Source organism: Heterocephalus glaber, unplaced genomic scaffold (genome assembly GCF_053883595.1).
Source record: "Heterocephalus glaber isolate CG9 unplaced genomic scaffold, H.glaber_assembly_v1.0 deba00001688, whole genome shotgun sequence".
Lineage (NCBI taxonomy): Eukaryota > Metazoa > Chordata > Mammalia > Rodentia > Bathyergidae > Heterocephalus > Heterocephalus glaber.
In genome coordinates, this window is record NW_028258413.1 from 5,334,642 (window position 1) to 5,357,612 (window position 22,971).

The 22,971-nt window shown below is 37.5% G+C and overlaps 1 protein-coding gene across 9 annotated transcripts in view; it reads left to right on the forward strand.

The window, feature by feature from the left end:
• Tbck (TBC1 domain containing kinase) overlaps window positions 1-22,971 on the forward strand; it is a 221,309-nt gene that overhangs the window by 96,329 nt on the left and 102,009 nt on the right. Inside the window, exon 23 of one of the 9 annotated variants that reach the window (XR_015446369.1) lies at window positions 10,186-10,300. The exons of the other annotated variants lie outside the window; for them this stretch is intronic. The gene's annotated coding sequence lies outside the window, so the exon portion shown is untranslated. The remainder of the gene's footprint in view (window positions 1-10,185; window positions 10,301-22,971) is intronic. 9 annotated transcript variants of the gene reach the window in all.

Consider the following 22,971-nt stretch of genomic DNA (forward strand, 5'->3'; position numbering starts at 1 on the left):
GTGAGGGTGTTTGGCTCCTTTGTCAAAGATGATGTGGCTGAGTATTTCTGGAGTTGTTTCTGCATCTTCTAATCTGTTCCATTGATCCTCAGGTCTGTTCCTTTGCCAATGCCATGCTGTTTTTATCATAGTAGCTTTGTAATATACTTTCAAGTTGGGGGTTGTGATACTCCCTTCCTTTATAAAGAACTTAAAAAAATCAGACCTCCCAAATATAAAGACCCAGTTCAAAAATGGGCATCTGAAATGAACAGACATTTCTCAGATGAATAAGTAGAAACAGCAAATAAACATATAAAAAAATGTTCACCGTCATTCAAGAGATACAAATAAAAATAACGCTGAGGTTCCACCTCACCCCAGAAAGAATGGCTGCTATCAAGAAATCAACCAATAACAAATGCTGGTGGGATTGTGGGGAAAAAGGAACCCTGCTCCACTGCTGGTGGGAGTGTAGACTGTTGCGACCACTGTGGAAATCAGTATGGTGAGTCCTCGAATAGCTAGGATTGGAGGTTCCATTTGACCCAACTATTCCCCTGCTGGGTATCTTCCCAAAAGAATTAAAAGCATCATACCACAGTGATATATATGCGCCCATGTTCATAGCGGCATAATTTGTAAGAGCTAAATCTTGGAAACAGCCCAAATGTCCATCAACTGGTGACTGGAAAAAGGAGATGTGGGTTTTTTTTTTTAATATAAAATGGAGTACTACTCAGCCATAAAGAGTGATAAACTAGAGACATTTACAGCTAAATGGATGCACATTGAGGCCATAATCTTAAGTGAAATAAATAGGCACATATAAATACTGAATAGTTTCTCTGGTGTGAGAGACTGAAAGTGTAAATGAAGACCAAAATGTGTAATAGATAATGTGAAATAGGAAGAAAAGGTCCACAAGGGAAGGGGAAGTGGGGAGGGGGACACGAGGGAAAGAAAATAGTATAAGAAAAGAAGGAAAAAACAGAAACAAAATTTTTTGTAAATAGGGAGGGGTGAAGGGAGGGAAGGGGAATGGGAAAAATAACAACTGAGATACATCATGTACAGGTACAAATTCCCAATGATGAATGTGATCATTATGTACACCTAAAATGTACCAGTAAACATAATGGAAAAAGAAAGTGGAAATATGGCTAGGAATGATAGTCTCAGTGGGTAAAAAGATGAAATTATTATGGTTGTCTATAACGTAGCTAAATCTATAAAAGGGGGGAAAGCCCCTATACTTCTGCAGAAACTAAAATATTTTTAGATAGAAAAAGTATTTTTTCACAATATTTTATTGGCTCCATCCCTTCTCATTCTAATGCTATCCTCCATATTTTTAGGCAAGCACAAATTTTGCTGATAATAAACACAATTAAAATTATCCTAGAGATAAATACACCTGAAAAACCAAACAACAAAAAAAAGGTCCTTTAAGATTATGTATTTATTAAGCACTCTGAAGAAGAAGAAGATACCTACTGCCTTCCTTATTTTAAATTTTTAGTGAATAGTCTGTATTTGATATTTTACAGTCTCTTGAAAATCTTTTTGAAGGATAATAATAACAAAAATGCCTTTGGAATAATTGAAAACTTCTCCTTTTCCCTTCCCCAAGTTAAAAGTATCTGCATCAGCTAATTTATCAAATTTTAATTAAAGTAAATTATTTCTTATATAAACAACTACTTTAGTTACTTTATTTTTTCTGAGAGATTATGAAAGTTAAGGGTTTTTTCTCTTTCAGTTTTGAACAGGAATAAAAAGTTTCACAAACTAAGAATACTGTTTGTACCCTACAGATGTTCCTTTGTCATCCCCAGCTTGCAAAGAAAACAGGGTGACTGATTAGGGTTAAAATAATTTCTCTGATAAGTTATAAAAACGTATATAGTAGAAATGCTGATTGTTCATTTTTTAAATACTATGAATGTGATGGTCTTCCTATTCCATACATAAATGTTCCCGTTAAACATTGGTAAAGGAACCCGTTTTAATGTTTTACAGGGAGATTAGTGGTAAATCTTAGTCAAAAAGAATAGATAGGCCAACTGTATATTTTGCTTCTAATTTTGAATCCATTTATAAAGAAAAGGGATAGGATTAAGCGTGATATGAACTTACTAAATATGTTGTGCTCTATTGAAATGCTGCCTCACTAAGTTTAATGTTATGGCTTGGGTTTAGATGTCCCTCAAAGTCTCATGCTTTTCCAGAGGTGGGTGAATCTAGGGTGTGTGATTGACTCATGGTAGTGCTAGGCCTGCAGGCACTAGAATTAAGGGCGTGAGTGCTACGTGCCCTCAGTAGTTTGAATAAGATTAAAGGGGCAGGAAGACACTGGTAAGGCTGTCTTGTTGCCTTAGCTACCTTGTGTGTGCCATGTTCTTTCTCTTCTGTGAGGCCTGTTTGTCATCCCAGCCTCCAAGCCAGCCGACTATGAACTGTAAGCCAAATAAATCTCTTCCCCTTTAACTTTGGGTGTCAGGTATTTGTCTCAGCAATGAGAGAAAAGTAACAAACACAAATAATAAGCAAAACAAAAATTTTTTTTTGGTACCGGGGATCAAACTCAGGACCTTGTGCTTGCGAGGCAGGTGGCGGAACCACTAATCTAAATTCCTGGCTAAGCAGAACAAATTTAACTGCAGCCTTTGCTGAAGCAGGTTGGCTGAGTCAGTATTCAAAAGCTCAGTAATATAATGCACACACCACACGCTGGTGGCCTTTTGAACAGAACAGGCGGGCTTTTTAGTTCTAATAGCCTCGTATCTAAGAGCATGGCCAGTATAGTTAGGTCACATGGGGCCAAGTTAGGGCTCTACCACTTCGCACTGGCTAACCCTGGAGGAATGGTTAACCTCTCTATTTCCTCATCTCCAGTCACATGAGAATGTCAGTCGTACCTACTACTGCATAAATTATTGTTAAGTCAGTATATCTAAGGACCTATGGGATTGGTTGGCAGAGAACAAGTGCATTATTATTACTACCCTTTTCCTCATTTTTTTCATCAGTCATAACATGCTTGCCCCTTGGTAATATAATTATAGTGATTTCTCCATTTGACTTTTCCTTGACATTATTGAGTTAGTTATCAGTCATATACACCCTTCCAGGTCTCTCCCCCAGGGACCCCACTCTTCCGACCAGACCCCACCTACTAACAGCAAGTGAGCTGATGAGCATGGTGCTGCCCGATCCCCTACCCTTCTAAATACGTGAGACTGGGGGACAGTTCAGATGTACTATAGAATTCAGTCTGCTTAAGTTCCCTCTCATTTCTCCCCTTTTCCTTCACTTTATGCACTTTAACTCTTGTAGGGAAAATTCAGCTGTACGTTGTAATACTTTTGGCCAAAATTTTCTTTCAACTTCTATTGCCTTGTAGATGATAGAGTGTGATTTTACATTCCAAGGAAGTACAAGTGGTGCCAGAAAAGTTTGCCGAAAGTTCTTGACATGTATTGGTATGTGTGCCATGTTAGTACCAGAGAAAACTATGAGATCGGAGCCCTTGGCACTCCTCATGTAGTCTAAATATAGTGGCAGCACATTTTGGAAGAGATACTGAACTTTCATAGTCCCATCCAATACAGGCTTTTGGCAGGGGTGTCAGAGAACATGTCCAAGGTTACAGCCTTTTATCCCAGTTATGTGATGAGGATTGCCAATGTTCATTCTTTTCTCCCTCTATGATATTCTGCTGTAGTCTATTTGAATTTTTAAAATTTCTTTTGAGGATACATCCATTCAATTTTGAAGATGAGTGTGACATATGAATAAGACCTAAAAGGTAATTTGAGTGGCTTTCTCAAAGCATAGATTTTTAAATATTTTGTTGTGGCATTCCCTTTGTACAGTTGAATATTGATTCAACATATTAAAGTCATTTTATATAGTTGAAACAGATTCTTAGAATACATATCCTTGTATTCTGGAACACCCTCAGGAATATTTATAGGCAGGAAAGAAAATTTTTTTAGAGAACCTATAGAAAGAAATTGGGAAATCTCTGTGAAAGAACCATTAACTTACTCTGAGAATAAAACTGTGATTTTAACATTAAGAGAAAGAATTGTGTATGTGTAAACTTTTAGAATAAATACTGAGAAAGCTGGAGAATTTCAGCACATGAAAAGTTTCAAATCCTGTTTGCAGAAAGAAATTAGCATTTAACTGAAAAATCTTAATAGTGTGATATTTGGTTTATTATACAAGCTTAATTTAAAGGAAAAACCTTAAGTGAATTTAAAAATCACTTTATTTCATTATTACCTATATACTTTGCAATAGAATTTACTTTTCAACACAAATATGAAGAATATCACTGGTGTCTTACTATTTTCACTGGTTCAAAAGTATTGTAAGTGTTCTGAGAGTGTCTAGGTAAACTTATTATATTGACTGGATACAACTGTGTAATACACCGCTTCCCATTATCTGGCGTAGCACGGCATAGTTCACAAAAGCAACCCTGTCCTCACTGTCTGCTGCTTGTACAGATGGATGGGTTCATCTCATCAGATTCACACGTGCAGGTGACATACTTTGATCAGTGTCATCCTCTCTCCCTGGCCCTTGTTGCTGCCTAATTCCACGTTTTTTGAGGTTTCATTGGTATTTTGATCATGTCCATCCCCTTTGTTACACCCCCCTTATTCCATTTCTCTTGTCTTAATGGTCTACTTTCTAGTCTTTTTTGGGGGGGGTGGGTACTGGAGATCAAACTTGGGACCTTGTGCTTGCAAGGCAGGTGATGGAACCACTGAGCTAACTCCCCAGCCCACTTGTCATTTTTTTTTTTAAGATTAAGACACTCAGTATCTATCTTTTTGAGGCAGACTTATGTTGCTCAACATGATGGTCTCCAGATCCGTCCAGTTTTCCTGCAAATAACATTTCATTCCTCTTTATACCTGACTAATACTCCACTGTGTATATAAACTGCAGGTTCTTTATCCGTGCCTCTGTTGGGCACTGGTGCTGGTTCCCTGTCTTGACTCCTGGGAATTATGCTGCAGTGAACATGGGAATGCAGGCATATATACAGTACAGACCTTACTTCAGGTAGATAGACAGATATGACAGCTCTAGTTTTAGTTTTTGAGCAACCTCCCCACTGATTTCCATGGTGACTCCTAATTTACTCTCCCGGCAGCAGTACAGAAGGGCTCCCTTTTCCTCCATCCTCCCTGACATTTCCTGTTTTGTTGTTGTTTTCTTAATGACAGCCTTTCTGACTGGGATAAGATGGAATCTCAGTGTAGTTGTGATTTTCACTGCGCTAATGGCTGAAGATGCTGAACATATTTTCATATACTTATAGCCCATTTGTACGTCTTTTGAGAATTCTCTGTCCAATTCATTTGTCCATTGATTTTTTGTTAAGTTTTTAAAATTCTTTATATATTCTAGCCATTAACCGTCTGTCAGCAGAGTAGTTGATAAAGATTTTCTCTGGTTCAGTAGGTATCTCTTAATGCTGTTTCCCTTGCTGTACAGAAACCTTTCAATTTGACGTAGTCCCATTTGTTGATTCTTGCTATTATTTCCTGTGCTGTTAGAGTCTTCTTCTGGAAGTCTTTGCCTCTACCTATAGATTCAAGTGTTTCTATGTTTTCTTTTAGCAGTTTCAAAGTTGAAGGCCTTATTCCTAAATCTTTGATCCATTTTGAATTGAATTTTGTACAGAATTATGGATGGGGATTTAGTTTCAGTCGTTAACGGTTTTGCCAGCACCATTTTTTGAAGAGGCTGTCTTTTCTCTGTATTTCTGGCCTCCTTTGTCCACACTCAGATGGCTGTAGCTGAGGAGTTTGTTTTCGTATCCTCTGTTCTGTTCCATTGGTCCATGTATCTTTTTTGTACCAGTGTCGTGCTATTTTTATTAGTGTGGCTCTAGTATAATTTGAAATCAGATATTGTGGTGCCTCCAGCCTTGCTCTTTTGGAAAGTTCTGTGCCACATTTTCTAAAATCCATAGTAAGAAATTCAGGCCTTTTTTTTTTTCTCAAATAACATACAGATATGTTAGAACTAAAACAAAATGAAGTTTAAAGAAACTAAGAAATAGAGCAAAATGTTAAAAATCCAAACTCCTGAATCGCAGGCCTTATCGTTTTTCTTTTTATACTCAAGATGCAGTTGGACAGTTGTTGAGGGTGAGACCATAAAGTTGAAATCTCAGTTCAACTTATTACACTACGTAGATTTTAGTGCACTTTCTTTTTGGTCTTTATTTTCCTTTTTTGGGGGTACAAGGATTGACCCTTGCCTCACACCTGCTGGGCTGCATCCCATGCCTGTTTTAATGGCACTTTGGTGATCTTGGGTGGGGAAGGAGAGAGCAATGGCCATCCATACATACTCTGTTCGGTTCTAAGTTCTCATCGACCCATAACACATCTTAGCAAAATCAAGACTTACTCTATTTTCTTTCCTGTATTTACCTCAGAGAGCACTATTAAGCCACTCCTTAGCTTACACCTATGTCTGCAATCTTTACATTGATGTGATCTAAGGGTTACTTTGCACAGCATACTGTTACAGTATAAATCATAGCAGGAGTTGAGTTATAATAAGTTGGGATGCCAGACAAAGTCATGATACCTCATTAAATCTGAATTTCAATTGATAAATAATTTCATATGAATGTGTCCCAAATATTCATTTTTTACTTTGGACTCAGATTTACTAATGCCCTGCAGTTATGTTTGCTAAAGCTGGCAACCCTCATTATAAGTGTTAAAAATAATTTTTTAAAAAGATACAGAAAAATATTAGGAAATTCAAGCACAGCATATATTTTTGGAACTGGAAATTTAGCTCCAAAATGTCAGAAAATGCTCACATAGTAGCAGATGACTTTTTAAACTTTTCTATATTGACATAAAATTTAGTGGTAGATTTTCCTTCGTCTACATGGATATAATGAAATCCTAAACACCACAACTAAATCTTTGTTTAGTCTTCAGGTTCAGCACATTGCACATATTTGAGTGTCTTTGTGTGATATTCTGAGTATGTGCACGTGGTGTATGGCATCTGTCGCTTTAGGATGGGAATGGCAGCTTCCTGATGGCAGGAGCCACAATATAAGTATTAATTACTCCTCCTTCGGGACTTATAAATTACTATTCTTTCAGTGTTAACTGCCTAGTGGGAATAAACTCCAAAATGAATTGTTCTTTTATATTACTCTTAAAAACCATTAGTAGTAAATACTCTTTGACAGTGCTGTGGTTTTTACAGTTGAATAGCGTATAGCTATCTTAATCAATTCCATTGGAAAAAATCCCAGAGTTGTGTAGTATAGTATTGAAAGGTTCTGCCTTGGATTTACTTTGCAGGTGGTATAAGATTAAAGTTTCTCCATTAATTCCAAACCATGAAAGGCTTTATACAACGTTAGGAATAATGAGCATTCAAGAGATATTACCGTGCTTGTTTTAGGCCTTAATAAATGAAAAGCTGCTAATTTTATCCTTGGCTTTCACTATATCATAATGTCGGTCAAGCCTTATTAAGCACATATTTTGTTCACAGTCCTGTTCAAATAAGAATTAAATGAATTTAGTTGTAGTGTCAGCCGTTCCAATCTGGTGCTTCTACTTAATTTCTCTTACTGAGAATTCACCTTCCCAGTAAATAATTCGCTTTTTTTGTACATACATTATCCTACACAGTCATGAAGAAACTTCATCTTCTGAGTCCTAAGCCAGGGTTCATACCCCTGGTCCTAGCACCTCAGTGCACTGGTAGGTGCTGGTAAAGCGCTTAAGCAGATGAGCACAAGTCACCTTCACGTTTTTCAAGGTTTCCTAGCTTACCTCTGTTCTCGCCTTCCCCTCAATACTGTGTTGCTACCTCACTCCTAAGCTACATATTGCTAATAAGACAAACTTCAAATAAATATGCAAACTCCCGAATCCTGTGCCCTATCATTTCATTCTTATTTGAATAGTGCTGTGAACAAAATATGTGTTTACTAAGGCTTGACCAATATTATGATATAGTGAAAGGATAAATAAGGGCAAATTTCAAAGGAGACACAAATTTGGGGCTTTTCAAAATGTTTTTATTAGTGCCTGCTACTGGTACAAAATGTTAGGCTTAGATGTGTTACTTTCATTGTACTCATGCCCCTTCTGACCTCCCTTACACACTTCTCCACTTAGTTCCTTGCACTTCTAGCAACAGTCTCTTTCCCGCCTTTGTGCCAGCTTTTTTAGATTTTACATATTAGGAAAAACATGCTGTTTGTGTCTTTCTGAATCTGACTTATTTCGGTTAACATGATGATGTCCAGTTCTATTGTATACACACACCCCACATTTTCTTTTTTTTTTAGTTCTTTTATTGGTACATTTTAGGTATACCGTTCATTTACATTTATCATTGGGTGTTTGTACCTGTTGGTTTCTCTAGAGGGAAACTGGAGACCCCAGAGAGCACCGACCTTTAAAGAAAGAAAAGGAGACAGCTGGGGGACGAAACAGCACTTTATTCCTCAGGTCACTGTTCTCTGGTTCGACCCAGATTGGGTCTAGCAGTCAGGTTTTATACATATTCGACAGGCAATTCTGACATCATTATTCTTTGTTTTCTCAGAAGAACATTTGTGACATTCCTGTATGTCTCTGGCCTTTGTTTATCATTACAGCATTGTCACATTTATCTTAGTCTTAAAGGTTAACAAGTAACTCATAAAGCCACAGGCAAGTTTACACGTCTTGTGTCTCTGTTCACCAGAGCTGTACATCTAAGAGTACATCGCAGCCCTCCTCTATCAGATGTTCCAGGAAAGCAGGGCAATTTCTGCAGAAATCAAGCCCACAATCTTTCCCTCCATCTGTAGAGTCACGGGACCGTGATTCTCTGACCCCGGACAGTGGTTACTAAGAGAGCTTAGGAAAACATGTTTACTTCCTATGAACTTTTACATCTTTTAAGGCTTTCTGCAACCCTTTCAGCAAACAGGCCTGAGGAAGTTCTCTGAGACATTAACTTAGTTCTTTCAATTAACAAGTTTCTTGCAATTAGTAACTAGATCCTACATTTTCCCACAGTACCTGTACATAATATATCTTGGTTCTTATTTTTTTCCCCATTACCTGTGCGCCCTTCACCCCCTCCACCCTTCCCTATTTACATAGATTTCATTTCCTTTTTTTTTTTTCTTTTCTCATAGTTTTTCCTTTCCCTCTTTTCCTTTCCCCTTCCCCTCCCTTCACTCCTTCCTCTTTGGACCTTTTTTCTTATTTCAAATTATCAGTTATTCATTTGAATCATTTTAACCCTTGTTTACACTATCAGTTTCTCACACTAGAGAAACTATTCGGTATTTACATGTGTGTCCTATTTATTTCACTTAAGAGTATGGCCTTGATATACATCCATTTAGCTATAAATGACTCTAGTTTTTCATTCTTTATGGCTGAGTAGTACTCCATTTTATAAGAAAACCACATTTTCTTTATCCGGTTTCCAGTTGATGGGCACTTGGGCTGCTTCTAAGCTTTAGCCATTACAAACTGTGCTGCTATGAACATGGGTGCACATATATCGCTGTGGTATGATTCTTTTAATTCTTTTGGGAAGATAGCCAGCAGGGGAATAGCTGGGTCAAATGGGACCTCTAGTCCTAGTTCTTTGAGGTATCCCACATTTTCTTTATCCACTCATCTATTGATAGGCACTTAGGCTGGTTGCATCATACCTTGGTTGTAATGACTTGTACTGCAGTACTCTTGGGTACACAGGTATCCCTGAAGTATGCTGACTGTAACTCCTTCAAGCGTCTGTCAAGGAAGTGGTACAGCTGGCTCATAGGGTATTTCTATATTTAGTTTCTTAAGGAACTTTCAGAATTTGAGGCTTTTAACTGACGAACATTTTAACTGTTAGAAGTATGTATAAATAATACTATTTTCATTTTATAGAAACAAATAGGTTATAAGAAAATTACGTCTATACATATAAAGACTTAACTTATTTTTAGCTTTATTACTCCACTTAATGTAGAGGTTGAAAAAATTTCTTCTCTGAAAACGTAAGTCTATGCATTTATTAGAAATAAAACATTATTTTTTGTCAGAGTTGTAACACATTTGTGAAGCTTTGGCTGAAGCATATTTTTATATATTAACCAGAAGCAGCAGCACTATATTCATGACATGCTTGCTTCAGCAGTGAAAAGAAAGTGTGACATCAGTGTCGTGATGGGGCTGAGTGGTGGACAGTGTGCTGCTGCAGCTCTTCCACTGCTCAAGCTGAACCTTCATAAAAGGACGGTTAAGCAAACGTGAGTACACCAGGGCTTTGCCAAGTAAGTGTGGGTGTGCCAGATTTATAGCCTAAGGTTCAAAATTATTTTAGAGACTTTTTAACTATACACATGACAACCTGAGTTTTTAATTAACAAGTTTTTCATTTTAGGAATAAAAATAACTGAAAGATGTTTGCAAAAATACTTATATATCATCTCCTAATTGTAAACAGTGACTCAATTTTTAAAAGCAGGAAGACTTTGAGGCCAGTACAAATGGAGATAGCCAGAACTGTGTAGCACACACTGCTCGGTGAAAGTTGTGTCCTGGCACACCTGTAAGATCGATGCCATTTTATCTAAAGCTGAGAATCCATTAATTATTCACACTTAATGTTTGTACCTACATGATGTTCTCACATGCCTCTTAAGAATTTGGAATTGCAAGATGTCAGCCTATTGGAAATTAAATATGAAGATTTCAGCTGTAGTCCTCTCCCCCACCGATCAATAAAAATACATTAAAAATTTAGGATCTAGACAGTACGTTAAATTCTTTGGAGTTCAGGATGGATTGGGGAAAATGAGAAAGTAGTTATTTTAATTTGCATGGTTTGCATGGTTATATGCTCAATGAAATAAAACTATGGAAAACTATTTTCAAAATCTCATTAAGTAATATTCTTGTGGAGGTAAAACGACTGCATTATTTTAAGGAAAGGGAGACATTTAAAATAAACACTACCTCATTTTGGAGCTGAAATAAGTGATGGGGGGATTCTTGTATTGCAACACTGTTACAGGAAGCTGGAAGAATTCTCACAGCACTGACCTAGGTGGTGCTCTTGGAACATAGGACTCAGCTTGCAGTGTGTAAATACTACTTGCATTTGAAAGAAATGTCTCTTATATGTGGTAACTGTAATGAAAAAGTCAAGGTTGATTAGGGTTTCTGCTTACCTTGAAAATTGAGAGTGTATCAGAGTATTAATACATCTTCGACTTTGTCCCAGGTTTTTAAGACTCTGATAAGAAAGCCCTACCCTACAGTGGAACTGCTTATTTTATGATTGACAAAAGTTTCTGCTTTGTGAATTTATATGAACGGTCCAAAAATTCTTACAATATAGATTAATGTTATTAACATACGTCCTGTAAAGACTTCAATAATGGAATGTTTGGTTTGCAATGACGTGTTTTCATGTTCTGTGACAATCACTTAAAATACACAGAACATTGTTCACTTTTGAGATACAAACCCTTCAAATTTGGAAACTATCTTTAAAATTCTTCCCCATGCGCTGCTGCAAGTAAGAATTTAAAGACCAAATTGCATTTGTAAGTTACAGTTACTGTGTATTGTTCCATATATAAATTGTACTTTAATAAGATGGTAACTCTCCTCTGCCTAGCCCTCTATATCTAGCACAAAAATTAATTTGATGTGCTACCTGTCTTAAATGGTAACCTTCATCCAAATGGAAAGTAACAACTTTGCCACATGTCCCTTCCAAGACTGTGGTGAGGGTGCTAAGTCAAAACAATAAAATAAAGTGCAAATGGATTACATGGGAGAACAGAAGAGGAGTAATATACCAATATGTGTATAGGCTAGTTTTCAAAATTATGTATCATAGACAAAATGATTAGAATTTTCTCACTTTTATTACAAGAAACTACATTTAATTACTTTGAAAATTAAAACCATTTCAATCCTTCTACAAAAATTATCAGTTATTATATGAAAACCGCTTATCAAACTTGAACACCACAAAAATTAGAGACTCTCTATTTTGTTTCTGATTTACAGTGAAGTGTAAAACAAAGAGGGAAAAATCAAGACTGCACTGACCTGGTGCTAAATCTCCCATGCTGGCGTACTGTTCTTTTCTCTGAGGTGTGCTGTGTGCCATTACAACACCAGTTGCTTTGCACTGTCGTGTCTGCCTACTCCACTGCAAGGGAGAAAGACAATTATGTTAAGAACAGAAATTTTAAGCACCCATATATATGTCATGTTTATTGCCTATACTGTTTATGTCTCACTTCATTGTAGATATTAAGCAGCAGGGAAGATAGATGCAGAGCAAAATGTGTCAGTAATTGCAGGCACGTATACTGGATTTGAAAGGCTGAGTGAATTAAAGTAGAAGCCCAGTAACATGCTGTACATTCCTTTCCCCTTAGAGGTTGCCAGAATTGTGTTGTAAATATATATATATATTTTTTTCAAATATCTAGTGATGATCTACTATGAGTGTGTGTGTATATATATGTGTGTGTGTGTGTGTGTTTCTGTATATATGGTGTGATCAAAAAATACAGTGTTTAAGCAAGAATCAGCAAATAAGATTACATCAGACTAAAAAGCTTCTGTACAGCAAAAGAATCAGAATGAATAGACAGTGTATAGAATGGGGAAAAAATTTTGCTAGTTACTCCTCAGGCAGAGGACTAATATCTAAAATATACAAAGAACTCAAAAAAATTATCTAAAATTAAAGACTCAGTCAAGAAATGGGCAAGAGAATTCAACTGGTAACTTACAGAGGAAGAAATACAAATGGTCAACAAATACATGAAAAAAAGAATGTTCAATATCTCGACCATTAGAGAAATCCAAATTAAAACAATGCTAAAATTCCATCATACTCCAGAAAGAATGGCACTCATCAAGAAATCAAACAGTAATAAAGGCTGGCGAGGCTGTGGTGAAAAGGAACTCTCTTTCACTGTTGGTGGGAGTGTAACCTAGTGTAACCATTGTGGAAATCAGTATGGAGATTTCTCAAAGAACTGAAATTAGAAACTCCACATGACCCAGCGGGTTCCCCTTTTAGGTATCTTCCCCAAGAGCTTAAATCATCATACTACAGTGATACATGCATACCAATATTTATAGTAGCACAACTTGTAATAGCTAAACTCTGGAAGCAGCCTGTATGCCCATCAACAGATAACTGGATAAAGACAATGTGATATCTATATATAATGGAATAGCTATAAAGAATGACAGATTTGAGACATTTGTAGGAAAATGGATGCCAGGAAAATACAATGTTGAGTGAAATCAGACGCACAAGCTTAAATACCATATGGCCAAGTACAGAGAGAATATTAAAGGATGGACAGAAAGGGACAGGGGATGATCTCTTATAGTGGGGAAGACCGAGGAAACAGGGTGAGGGGTAAGCAGGAGGGAAGGGAAATAAGAGTGAGGATGTGCCGTGTACAGAAACCTGATAACCCCAATTAATGTGAACACCACATGCCATAACTCGAACTAAGATTAGTAATATCAACAGGAGTGAAAGTTGGGATAGGAGAAGTGAAGGGTGTCGGAGGGAGAGAGGAGAGAAAGGGAATGGGTTTTTTTTTAAAGGAACAAATTGTAGTATATGCATGTAACCATTCCCCAAGATGATTTTAAACTGCATGTACTGCAAACATACACTGATAAAATTTTTAAAGTACATTGTTTAAATTTTTTAAAACAGTGAAAGACATATTGCCATTGATCCCCCTCAAAATACTCTTCCACACTTCCAACACACTTATCCCATCACTCTTGCTACTTTTTGCAGTGCTTCTGGAAGACCTCTTTCATGAGAGTCTTTAGTCGGACTGTCGTGGTTGCCTTGGTATCCTGAATGGATTTGACATATCCCATTATTAGGGTCCTTTTAACTTTGCGTAAGAGCCAGAAGTCACATAGTGCCAGATTCCACAAATAAGGAAGATGAAGACACACGGTCATATTTTTGACAGAAATTGTGTAAACATAAAACTATATACTGCTTCCAAAAGTGACAAGAACAATGGGATGAGTGTTGGAAGTGGCAAAGAGTGTTGTGAAAAGTAATGATAATGTGCCTTTTGCTGTAATTTCTTATTTAAACATTTTTCTATCCCTAGTCTTACTGAGTATAACTATGTAGTCTTATTGCTGGTTTGTCATTTCTGTATGCTGGCCCAGAGCTTTCAAGAGTATTTATTTAAAAATGGCTTGGCAGTACCCTTTAACTGTGACTGACACTTCTGATTTTAGTTATCTTATGTATGTCATTACTTCCTTCATGTGGCTGTATAATGCATGAGTTCTCTAACCTTTCATTTAAGAGATTCAGCTTTGTTCTCAGAATCGCTCTTAGATTCAGTGGGATGTAGAATTCAGTAGAATGTTAAGTGTGGTAGTGGACTCCTATACCTTAGCTAAGTTGGACAGTGGGAGCAAGCTAAGGATGGGTGAGTGGATAGGTACCAGGAAGAGAGAGTTAAGTTTTGGAGATGTGCTTATGGTGTGTATGAGACAGTTAGATTTAGGAGCTGAGGAACTACTAGAGATTTTTGGTTAACAAAATAATAAGTGTAATTCAAAGGTAAGAGAAGCTCAGGTAAGGTAGCTGCTCTTAAAAGCCCTTGTTTAAGAGAATATAATGTTCTAGGTATCAAGTAGCTCTTTTTCCTTTTAATTGCTTGTAGGGCACAGGGAAAGGGGAGTTACTAGAACCTCTGCAGGAGGTCCTAGTATCCTGGGAGCCACAACAGCAAAGGTGAATTAATTTATTAGACAGAAAAGATAGAAAAATGAGAAGAGCTTAGAGAAGAAGCTGAGCTTTGGACCTGATCAGTGCTGCTCTGGGCGGCAAAGAGGAAAACCCAGAGCTTGCCACACCTTTATTCAGTCCATCGGGAGAAACAAATGTAGATGACTCAGGACAGAGAGTTCAGTACCTCCGAAGAGTAACAAATGTAAAAGGTGACTCAGAGGGCAGCAATGATCCTAGATCAATGAGGAACTATCCAGATGATGATTTTGTTCCTCCCAGGATGTCTTCAGCTGGTGTAATCTTGTCCTGGAGCATCACAGCATCACCAGACCACTGCAGTCTTAGCTATGACCAGAGGCCAACATGGAATTATGTCTCAAAATGCCATAGCTGGCCTGTAGGCAGGAGAACTAGGCCTAATCAAATGATTTTTCCCCAAAATATGTAGAATTGCTCCCGACACTTGCTCATTTATTTGCAATCCTTCATGATGTTTATAGGCAAGTTAGAGATAACTATGTGAAAAAGAACACATAACAAGGACAAATAATGCAAAAATGCCATATAGATTAATAATGAATAATGATGTTGGTAAGGCAAAATTCCAATAAATGAGGGTTTGTGAAAAATGCTATGTTTAGAACAAGGCAAAGCAAGAGTGCATTTGTTTTGGGGAAGCATCCAATAATGTTTGTCAGTAAGAAAACTCACTCTGCTTTACTTCTTTCAAACATCTACGTGGGGAGTTGCTTGTCAAAACATCATGGCCACTTTCTGTAAGACTTTAGGATGTGATTCTATTTATTCAACCCGTGTTTGACAACCTTTATTATGTGACAAACACTATAGTATGCACTGGAGCCATAAAGATAAATAATGTGTAATACAGCCCTGGATAGGATGGGGACTCTTTGTGGCTGTCGTAATGTAAGTAGGATGCAAGGAAGAGATTCCTGTGCTGGATGAGCTAGGGCCATGGTGCTGGTGCTGTGATAAAAATTGGTGAAGTATGCAGTGCTAACTATGCAGGGCCTTGCATGACATGCTGAGGAGTTTGGGCTTTACCATACTCTGTATGCAATCAGAAAGCTTTAAGCAGAAAAATTACAGAATTTTTATATATACTAGAAAATTGATTCTGGCTGTTGTGAGGAAGTTGAGTTGGACACCTCTAAGATGCTGTGTTCCATGGAGTGGAAAGAGCTGCCCAAGGATAAGTTCAAGAATATAGCACGAGTTCCTACTGAATTCATCTCTTTACCAAATCCTGAAAGATTTCTAACATTTTGGAACTCCATGTCTAGCAATAACAGTCTATCGTTACTTATGTGTCATAGATTACAGGTGACACCCCTTACAGACAAATGCTACATTTGATCAGTGAGTTCCTCAAGGTTTTCAGGTCGGTCTTTGCATGACCCAGGATCTACACCTCATCTGTCCACTTTCTGTTGGGACAGTGAGTGAGGTGTAATGGAGGAGCTGTCTACCCGAAGGTGTCATGAAGTGCTGTCCCTAGAATTCACCTGCACAAATGCTATGCAGTATGCATACTGTATTTCATTCACTTTGCTCTTTGCTAGTAGGATAAGCAACTTTATAGTCTGTCCAGTGGTGAGAGTTTGTTTGTACTGTATTAGTATTGGGGTGGTTTCATGTTATCAACAGACATCAGTACTTAGAAAACTTTTCATCATTTTTCTATAAATGAATTCTTTGTGTCAAAAAATACTGGTTCTGTAAAACTGGTAGTTTAGCAGTTTGCATATCATGGTTTTGTGAATTAATGTACTATTCTAGTATATTAATAGAATAATAAATGATGCTATGTAATTGAACGATTAATGTACAACTCTAAACCTGCCCTCTTTATTATGTTAATCCAGTTGTGAATTTCACACACAGAAATACTTCATAGGAAAAAAAGATACACAAACTTTGCACTTTCTCTCAGTATTTAAACATTTTAAGTGAAATGTACAGAAGTAAACTACACAGTACCTTTTGACAATTACAAGCATACGTGTAACCAACACTCCAGTCAAGAGACAGAATATCCACTCCTCCATTAGCAGGCCCTGCTCTTATCAGGGGAGAAGAGTTTTATCTGTTCTTGGCTTTTATTTTATGAGCCATATATTTTCATAAACAAGTCTTTTAAATTTTAGTTTTCTTCTCCCATTATTGTTAGGGGATAAAATATGCTCAGTGAGCTAGCATCTGTGCATTGGAATTGCTGATGAAGCCAACAAGCCAAGCTGGATGGACAGTTGCAGTAGTATAAGCAAGCGGTTCATCTGGAGAAAGTGCTGCTCACCCCATTCCATGTCCACATGGAGCAGTGCCAGGCCTGGGTCAGACGGACCTGTGTAAACATGGAAGCTGTCTGCTGCCAAAGGTCGCCTGAGCAAAGGTCCCTGCAAGGTCCTGTGGGTCAGAAAGTAGGAAGGGCTAGGAGTAGAAAAGCTCTGAGCCAGAACCTAAAAGCCTTCCCTTCCTCCAAGAGAAGCCCTTATCAGAGGCGCCTAAAGAAGGCATCTGGCATAGGCCCCAGTCGCAGTCCTGGGTGAGAGTGCAGACACGTGTGGGAGCATGGCCAGAGCAGAAAGACCTCTCCGGTAACCAGATATTCTTAGGGTTTCATCTAAATACCTTTCTCAGCTTTTAATTTTACCTTTTGATTTATTTTTGGTCGTCATTACTCTAGGGACTATAATCTGTGTCCTCAACTTATTACACAGACTTGCTGCAATACAACTTTATGGAAAACGTAAGAAATTTGTAAAAGTGTAATTCCATTTAGCTTCCATATGTCATGGTATTGTTTCCATGTACTTTACATCTGCAGTTAAAATAAGCACAGTACAATATTTTTATTTTTGCTTTCAGTAGTTAGTTGCCTTCTGAGCATCATGAAAACAAAAAAAATCTTATCCCAGACTGACTGTTACCTCTGCTTTTTGTTCCTTACTGTAGACTTGAGTTTGGGGCTCTTAACAGTTTGATTGTGTTGTGGCTTGGTGTAGTTTTCTATTTTTCTTGCTTTTAAGGCCTTGGAGTACATTTTCTTTCAAATATTATATTTCTCTGTTACAGTATTTAAATTTGGTTCTTTTTGTTGCTGTTGTTTCTATCTATTCACTTTGAATAAATTTTCCTAAGTCTTTAACATATTTAAAATTTCATTAAAGTCTTTGCTAATTTCAATATCTAGATCATCATGTCATCTACTTTTGTTGATTTGTTTCTCATGATAATAGACCACATTTTTCTGCTTTCATATCTAATTGTACAGCAGATATTGATAAATACACATTGTAAATAGTCTGGCTTTTATCTTTGTTTAAAGAGTTTTGGCCATTGGCCTTTGTTCTGATAGATAGTTCAATAATTGGTGGATCCTCTTTATTCATGTTAATTTGGTTTTATTATTAAGATGCATTTCACTTGATTTTTTTCACTTAGTCCAAGAATGTGGCTCTTTATATCTTTAATTAAATAACCAAGGAGTTCAGTATGAACTCTCACTCTGATTAGACCAGGCTCCAAAATTTCTGGGTCAATTATTCATCTTAATGACCTTGAATATAACTATAACTCACTTTTAGTTCAATTCAATTAAAGAAGCAGTTCGTAGGATTGCCTTTATGTGGATGGTGAAATTTTCTCTAGATTTACACCCAAGCTTGTAGATGGTTAATGTTCCCATTGTAAGCCTCACCTCAAAAGCTAGGTTGTGGATAGAAAATTTGTTCAAGGTAGGTAATCTCTAGTTATAACAACTTTGTATTTATTTAGGGTATATAGTGCTTATATAAAAACCACAAATCCATTAAGTAGATTTTCTTCCTGTCTCCATTTTTCTCTTCAAATAACTGAGGGATAGTGAAGTCATAGAAACTGTGAAATTATAGAAATCAATAACAGGCATTTGTAGTCCACATCCGATACTTTTAAAGCACAGGGAAGAACATGATATCTGTTTGCAAAACTAGGATTTTAGACATCAAACAGTTCTGTATCAATAGTTTCAAATAGTTCGATTAAACAACCCCAAAAGTTTAATTCTTACTTTGTAGGAAGCTCATTTTTAACTATACTAATGATAATACCTGAAATAAAATCCTCAGGTGAAATACTAGCCATTTCTTTTTTCCAAAAGTGGTAGTCCTTTCTTAATGAACATCACTTAAATTTTTTAACTCAGCCAGGGTTTTTTTTGGTACTGGGGATCGAACTCAGGTCCTTGCGCTAACCATTGCTTTTTTAAGAGCTTTCCTTCTGGGCCAGAGAATTAGCTCAGTGGTTCTGGTGCCTGCCTCAAAAGCAGAAGGACTCGAGTTCGATCCCCGGTACCAAAAAGAAAAAAAAGAGCTTTCCTTCTGTTTGGGGAGTATTGTGTAGACCTGGTTTTAAAAAATTAAATATGGCAGCTTATGGCAATATAGTATAATAGATTGGGCACGAATTCATATAAAACCTGGCTCTGATCTGGTCTGAAAGCATCCTGGCTCTGACAAGGACAAAGTTATTAAAAGATTAGAGTCAGTGTGTATACAGCAGTTACTATCCTGCCTGACAACACAGTTATTGAATAAATGATCATATATATGGTTATGATGTTGATAAAAATAGGGGTTCTTCATTTTTACCATAGAAGTTAAGCAAAAATAGTAATGAAAATATTAACTATGATAGACAAAGCTAACATTTTTCATATGCTTACATTATGCTGTGTGCTAAGCCCTGGCGCGTATAGAACATTTAATCAATCCCATCACAGCTATTACATGCTGTTCCAGAGTCTTGAGGAACTTAGGCCTAGAAAGGTTCACAGTGGTAATTCAGAAACAGAATCAGAATTCACTTGAACCTGTGTTTCAGAGCCTCCACTCGTGTTCACCAGCCATTCTGGGCTGACACTGGGGAGGGGCAGAGGCCAAGGGGTTATAAATGAGCTGTGCCTATTTGTAGATTTGGGATTCATTTTTGCCGTGTGCTTTTGGGTGTTTCCTTTTTTTTAGTTACTTGGTTAGATTTTTTAAAGGTTTTCCTTTTGAGGCAGTCACCCAACGAAAGTAATAGCTTGGGAGTCACCATGCAGTGCCGCTTGGTAGGTTCGCAGTGTGGCACACCCCTCACCTGTATCACCTCTGGAACGTCTGACTCTCCCAGAGAGCACGGCGCGCATTCCGTCATCATTCCTCACCCCACCCCACCCCATAGCTGTCTGCAAGGAGCGGGAGGGAAAGGACGAGGAAAATGCTGCCACATTTTCTGTTTATAAGTTGCTGTTTTCATTGTCGGAACCGTTTTGTGGGCTGCTTGCCACCATTCTGCGGGAGGTGGTTCTGCAGGCCCCCGGATGTGCAGTGCTGCTGTGAGGAGCTCACCTGTGGATCCGCCCGCCCCTCCGCCGTGTTCGCCGTCTCTTGGCTCCCTGTTTGGGGATTGGTTTGCTTGGTTTGGTTTTTAGTTAATAGACTTTGCTTTCTAGGGCAGATTAGTTTGCTCAGACAAACTGAGCAGGGAGCACAGAATTCCCATTCTCCCTTTCTTGGTTAATACTCCATGCTGGAGTAATCTTACACTTCCTAACACTCCCAACTATTAATGGCATTCCTATTGCACGACTAGAAAGATACATAAAAAGATAAGCTGAGCAAAGCTAAACAACTGAAACCCAGGGGTGGGCCTCCCAGGTGAGTTCTCTGCGGCATGCTGGGGTTATTCTGCTGCCCTCTCGGCAAATGCTTCAGCTGCCACTTTGCAGACCAGGAGCCAGGCCACATGGATGAGCCCATCTTCCTTCTGCATTTTTATCCTTCTTGAACCAGGAACTTTATAGTTTAATACCATTCCAATTAACAACAGGTTCTACACATCTGTCTATCTCCCAGCCCTTCTGAACTATCCCTAAAGTGACATGAAGGGAATGAAATATGTGTGGTAGTTTCAAGAACAAAGAGAATGTAAGAAAAGCATTAATAGACAAGAAATGTCAATATTTATTTGCAAGATGGAAAGCAGCTGTATCAATAGTAACTTAAAGCAAAAAAATAAATAAAATAAAATAAAATCCAAAACTTCCTCTTAGAGAAAGGAACCAGCAAAAAGCAAGCTAATTCTTAGTGCAAAGCAGCAGAAGGTTTTAGTGAAGGCTAATGTAGGATGGGGCAGAAAACCAGAAAGCAGCCAGTTGAATATATCTTAAAGAAGGATTTCATTGCTCCCCTCTGCCAGCCAACAATCTACTTTTCTATGGGGAACCCCAGAAGCTAAAGACAGATCCTTATTTGGGGCCTGAAGCTTAGGTAGTATAGGGTGCCAGTCCTTTTTGGAAAAAGAATATAATTTATAGTATCAAATTGAGCTACCAGAAGAATACTTAGAATGAACCGAGATCACAACAAGTATAAAATGGGAAAGTCTGACACATCTCCATAAAGTTTTTCCTAATGTTTTTGCTTCATACTCATTGATCACCTCTTCATGTAAGAGTAATTCTGCAGTAGTTTCAGTAGAGAAAATAGTCTCCTTTGCAACTTTGGTTGAAATTATTTCTCATTATTGGTAGTAGGAACCCAGAAAGCATGACTTTCCACACAGTTATACTCACTGTCCTAATGCTACAGGTTTGTGCCCAGTAAACACAGATGCCATCTTGTTAAATTCCTATCCAAAAAGGAAGAAAAGATTATTCGTGTATTTTAATTGTACATGTAGCATTATAAAGTGGATTTCTGAAAGAAAAGTATTTCTCTTTTGACCAGGCATCAGTGAAAACCAAATCTCTTGTTTACGATTTTATATACACTTTATGTTTGGAAGAATTTCTCATAGTCTGATTTTTAGCTGTGTACATTTCGAGGATGTGTCTACTACCCATTACTTTCTAGTGTCAGAACACATTCTTACTGCATTTTGGCCTCTTCGCTTGCATAGCGGGCAGTGAGAGTATTCCAGGGAATCATTCCTTGAACTAGCAATAACTTGGCTGTCAAAGACAAAGCTGGACACTAAAGTGGTAAGGACAGATTCTAATCAGTAATATACTATTGCAATAGGAGGAATAATCTGGTATGAGCTGAGGTCAACTCTGAATTGCCCCACAGTAACTGGGTGTTTTAAAGGGAGAATGAGGGAATAGGAAAGGAGTATATAAGGACTCAGTAGGCTCCGGGAAGTGCAGTATTGAAAATATATGAGAAACCAGGAAAGGCGTTGTGATTTCGTCCATGTGAGATCCATAACCATTTGCTAATGAGTGTGTATCAAAGTTAGGTTCCCACCTTCCCACAAAGGCTGGGAGATAGAGACCTTATCATCCGGTGCTGACTAAAAAAAACTAAAGACAACGGTGAGAAAATAACACAACCATGAAAAATAAGGATTTTTCTAACCAGAAAACAAAAGATTTTTCATGGAAAATGTAGAAATTAAAATTGAAGTACAATAAAGTTTATGTTTAAAATGATGGAAGATAAAATTTAGGAATTCTTCCAGAGAGTGAAACAAACATACAGGTTAAGAGGTAAATGACAAAGTTATTAGAGAATTCATGAAGTTTAAGATTTTTCCTAATGAAAAGGAAGATAAAACCAAAAGCAGTTGTCATAGACATTAAGTAAGACCTGTTGTCATACTAGGGAACCTTCAAATGCCCTGCCCAATGAAGTGATGTACATTGAAGTATGACATTGTAAATAGGGAAGGGTAGAGGGCGTGAAGGGAGGGCTAGGAATGGGGAAAAAATAAGAACCAAGATGCATTATGTAAAGGTAAAATTCCCAGTGAGAAATGTAATTGTGTTGTATACCTACAATGTACCAATAAAAGAATTTAATAAAAAATAAAATAAAATAAAGTATGACAGGAAGTTTCAGAATTCAGAGATCCTAAAAGTTTACAGAGAAGAGGACAACCACATGGAAATTTTCTCAAATCCAAATCTCATCAGACTTCTCAGTGGAAGACAATATAGCCTTTCATAACTCTGGTGAAAAATAAATCTAGAATGCTGTGCTTACTCAAAGCATCCGTCAAAGGCAAAATAAAAACAGAATAAGTCATGTAAGGTTTCAAAATAATTTGTTTCCTATACATGTCTTAGAAGCTATTGAAAAATATGTTCCATCAAAGTGAAATGCATCAAGA